The sequence below is a fragment of the Lissotriton helveticus genome, chromosome 8, assembly GCF_964261635.1.
Source record: "Lissotriton helveticus chromosome 8, aLisHel1.1, whole genome shotgun sequence".
In the NCBI taxonomy this organism is placed as follows: domain Eukaryota; kingdom Metazoa; phylum Chordata; class Amphibia; order Caudata; family Salamandridae; genus Lissotriton; species Lissotriton helveticus.
The window spans coordinates 1,135,209,321-1,135,214,199 of NC_136069.1; the positions used below are offsets into that span (position 1 = coordinate 1,135,209,321).

The 4,879-nt window shown below is 45.1% G+C and overlaps 1 non-coding gene across 1 annotated transcript; it reads right to left on the reverse strand.

The window, feature by feature from the left end:
* Positions 1 to 4,575: 4,575 nt before the first annotated feature.
* Positions 4,576 to 4,647, reverse strand: TRNAD-GUC (transfer RNA aspartic acid (anticodon GUC)). Its single transcript has one exon. It is a non-coding gene; the product is annotated as a tRNA-Asp (tRNA).
* Positions 4,648 to 4,879: the final 232 nt, after the last annotated feature.

Consider the following 4,879-nt stretch of genomic DNA (forward strand, 5'->3'; position numbering starts at 1 on the left):
AGGTCGATTCCATCTGAATTTCCCTCGCGTTAAAAGGATTATGTCTTTTCTGTATCTTTTTTCCTGTATTTCTAACGGGCAGATCTAGCAGCGAGACCTCCGACTCACACTCACTTGTCTGGTCATCTATGATTAAGGGTTCTGGTCTGGTCGGTGCAATGACAGGAGTAATTACTGGAGTTTTCGGACTTCCTTGACGGTCCCCGTACAACGGAACCACCGGTCCGATCGTTACTGGGATCGTTAAGGCTTCAGGACTTGCATTTAGCTGTGACATTTTCTGTATTATCTCAGCTCTCTGGTTGGCTAGCGCTTCTCGCTCTTTCTCTTCTAATAACCTGTCCAATGACTTGTCATGTAACACCTGCGGGGTTAGAATGGGAGCATAACTCGGGGCAGTGGGATGTGTCTCACTTGGTCCTCCGCCATAATTAGGTTTCTGGAACAAACTTCCTGTGCCTAGAATTCTCTGATCTTCCTCATCCCGGGGCTGCACTAACGGCAATCCTAAACCTAAGGACCTCACCTCACCTCCGTAGGGGGGACGAGAGCAAAAATCTCCTTCCCGTGAATGTCCCATCTCCCCACCAATTGGTCTCCTTGGGTAAATACTTCTTGTTTCTACGGGTCCTAGATTTTCAGTATAAGGAGGAATTAGATAATCCCCTCCTACACTTGCGGACCTGACCTCTTCCCTTTGTAGGGGTCTCCGGGGAATATCTCCTGCACTCGAAGGTCGGTGTCCCTCATTATAAGGAGGCGGACTTCTCATGCATATGTCATCTAACAATTCGTCATCTGATTCTCCTAGGGGCCCCCAGTGCTTGGATTTCTCTGTCCTTTTCCCCCCCCAGGAGGATCTTCTGCTGGCATCATGGGAAACAGTCCCTCAACAATCATGCTCTGTCTCCATTGTTTCATCTTTTTGTCTCTGGTTTCTTGTTTCAGTTTTGGGTAATACTTTGTCAGCCCTTTGTCCATTCGGGGCTTTTCTCTTTGGAAAGCCTCGATCTCCCATTCCTCTAATGCCTCATACTGCGTTAGTCTCGGTCTGGGATGTAATTCATTCATTCGGGTTCTTAAATTGAATAGGATCCTACCATTAAAGGTACCTTCTAACGGAAAGGCCATTATTCCGTCATCTTGTGTGTATTTCGCCCAATTTTCTAACCACACACATGTATTGTACCCTCTGTCGAACATCATGAAAGATGCAGGAGTATTTGGTGGTGGAATAACAATGCCCTCTTTAGTTTTGATCGGCTTGTCCTTTTTGAAGTAATTCTTTACCTTATTTACAAGGGACAATTTTCGCTTATTTCCGTACATAATGCCGTATCTATTAGCCTTCCACTGATCCCTTTCAAACCCTAGGTTTCTTGGATCGGGTCTAGTCTCTGGAGTATACGAGTGCCACATACGATTCCTACGCTTAACTTTGTTTCCAAAATTACCTCCAATCAGAATGCGTCTTGCAATTCCGTGCGACCAAAGGGGTGCACGAGTTCAAATAATTTCGGCCAATGGGTGCGCGGCCTTTTCGCGAGACAGTTCTCACGCTTTCGGCGCTCACCCCTCCTTTACAATTCCAGCCCCGCTACCCGCCCGCTGTATCTACCAATCCCAGCGCGGCTCGGAGTGACGTCAGAGACGCTTCGCGACTGACTCCCTCCCTTCACAAGGTAACGGAAACTTTCTTTCTTTCTAAAGTGCTTAGTACTTGGTTATTTTACAACGAATACACATTCCCCACAGTGCTCAAGTGTCTAGACAGGAAAGAGTTGTTTTACTGCAAGTAAACTACTTCCATTTACTTTTCACACACTACGGGTAGATCTCTTCCGCCTACCCTTCACTCTAGCATCAGTGAACCTGTTACTTCCCTAGACCCATCCACTCTTTCCGGGATATATCCGAGTCTAAGGTTTCCCAGCGGACCCCTTTGCTTTCACCCAAGCTCCGATGAACCTGCTACTCTTCCGATGTGACCCTTATTAGGTTACGCCAGTATGGGAATTTTGCCAATGAACCTCGTTACTAACATTTATTCACACATGTATTCAGAAAAAGCCCTAGTTAGTGCTTCCGGTTCTGCCTAACCTGCACCTAACTTTCCTTGAGCCTGCGACCTCAAGGCAAATGGATTCTATTCACCACTTGCCATTCAATTCCCCGGGGAGTTCCGACAACACTTAACAAAACGTTTTACATACGCATGGATTAATACATATAACAATATAAGAACAAGAAAAACAATTTTCAAACAATTCATAAATTTCAAAAGCAACACATTTCAAGAGAGTGATCAATTCCTCGAAACGGCCGCTCTTGTAGCAGCATCAATATACTAGCAGCTACCGACTTGGCTAGCTTAACTAGTCCTACCTAACCTTTAACTATTCCCTAACCATCCTCTGCTACCAGAAAAATACTGATAGAGCGCGCGGGTCACCCGACCAATAATTTCGCCACTTCCGGTCTTCAGGCCCATATATTTCAAATCACCATATACATTGATCGGATGACCTCACGGTCTGCTATCAAATATTTGTGAGTTCCTTTCGTTATTCTTCAGAATACCCGACTTACCATCCACCGATGCGGGTACCTATGACCACAATGGATCAGGGAGCTAGCTGTAAAAGGAAAGGCAGCAAAATACAAACCCAACAAATAACATTCAAATTCTCTTTGTAAATGACCACGGACAACTGGAAGTTTTAAAGTCTTTATCTAAAGTTCGTTCTCAGAAATCATTAGATTTACAAGAATAAGACAATCAATAATCAAAATAATGAAAAGTACATAACTATAGAGAAATAAAGTCAGGGTAACCATTGAAATTCTGATATGAGATGCAACGGGAATATGCTATGCAGATTTTAGAAGAAAAGTTTAAGAATGGACATTCATTAAGGAAACAATCTTATGCACGTACTAGAGATTCCCTATTGGAAGAGTTTATACTATGGTAAATTCAAAGATCCTATATAACTATAGTAGAGTCTATGAAGAGAAACACGCTATGCTTTAAGGCAAAAGTTCTTTAGACAATTTAAGTAAGGAGGTTCTAGACCATACGAGAAAGTGACAAACTGCAATGCAGAATATAATTTCTAACAAGTAGGGTAACATAGGAACACGTTATGAAACCAAATGCAAATGACTTTATGATTAAATGGTTGCGGAAAGCAAGGAAAAATAACATATGCAAAGGTATGTCTTTATTGAAGCAAAAGACAGGAAATTTAGAAAGGTGCAAGATTCAGAGTTTTCAGAGCAATATTTACCTAGACTGGTGTGGAAACCAAACCCTGGCCACGGGTCAGTTAAGGACAGGAAACCCCTCAAGGAAGGATACCCCTCAATGGACAGCAGGTGCAGAATGGACACCCAGGACAGGACAGGAAGACCAGATTAGGATCAGGACAGGACCGTCAGGACAGGACCCTCAGGACAGGACCCTCAGGACAGGACCGGCACCCGCAGTTCGGAAGCAACGCCTGTGCTCCACCCTCTCTGTAGCTATCGATCAAGACCCCGATTGGGTCAGCGAACTCCCAGCAAAATGCTCCGCCAGCACTTTTAAGGTTTAGTAAAATCTTAGTCTATGGTCAAATTTCGGACAGAGTGCTCCGCAGCGCTCTGTATCTTCAGTCACCTATTGAGTGCGTTGGGTCAGTGACAGGTCAGCTAAACCAGACAAGTCGGACGACTTCCCTAGGTGAACCCAGGGTAGATATACTGTTTTGGGACGGTGTACCACCCCCCAATGTTGCAAAGTGTCAGAATCCCTCAATTTGGATTGGTCCTAAGGTAGGGTCTGGGTAACACACCAATCAGAATAGACTATTTGGAGGCCTACTTTGCATCTCTGGGTACCGCCTAGCAAGATTGGGGTTCCCATGGGAAACTGTACAGCAAACAATATCGCAACACACAATGTATCATATAAGGAGCAACTTTCTCCATTCTCGTAGGGCAGAGGTGGCTTTCCCATGAGCATCTTGACTGTGGCTGCCAGCTGGCTGAGTTCCACTGTCCAATGTTGCCACCTTTCAGTGCACCATGAGTATGCGCAGAAGGGACCTTCAATATGGCTCCCAACCGGTTCGGGCCCCCATTCCCCGCAGTACATGAAAAGTAAGCGAGAACAAATTAATACATAGAAATAAATGAATGCATTACATGTCATAATTTTGTACTTCATTCTTATCACTATAAAAATATACTATGCAGTTTAAATGTTAGCAACATATACACACTCACAAGAGCATCACCACGTTATTCACGAAAGCTGTGTATTACGCATGCGCACCCTTTCCCACCAAACTTATAACTACGTCAGGTCACGTGAGTGTGACTGACGCATGCGCAGAAGCCATTTACCAAGCGGCGGCCATGTTTAGGAACACGGATTAGTTGTATTAGAAATACACGTACGCAAGCTTCCTCTACTTCGTTCGAATATAAAAATAAAAGATTAGTAAGACGTACAAATTTTATTAATTGATTACACACGGGCGAGGTTCATGACTCGAGCAAGTCGCGATGCGAAGCTTGCTCTATCAATGGCTCCCCGTCGGGGAATTGAACCCTGGTCTCCCGCGTGACAGGCGGGGATACTGACCACTATACTAACGAGGAGCCTGGAGAAGGAGGCCGTCCAGTAGAGGGGCCTGCAGAAGCAAGACCAGAAGTAGCTGACGACGTACAGCCCAGTACCAGTCAAACTGAGGGGTCCGCAGACGTTGGTCCAGGGGTAGCTGATGACGAGCTACCAAGAGTCAAGCCTGCTGAAGGGTTCCCAGAAGTTGGTCTAGAAGTAGCTGATGACGTGCTGCCAAGCATATGGCCAGATGAGTGGATACCCTTGATT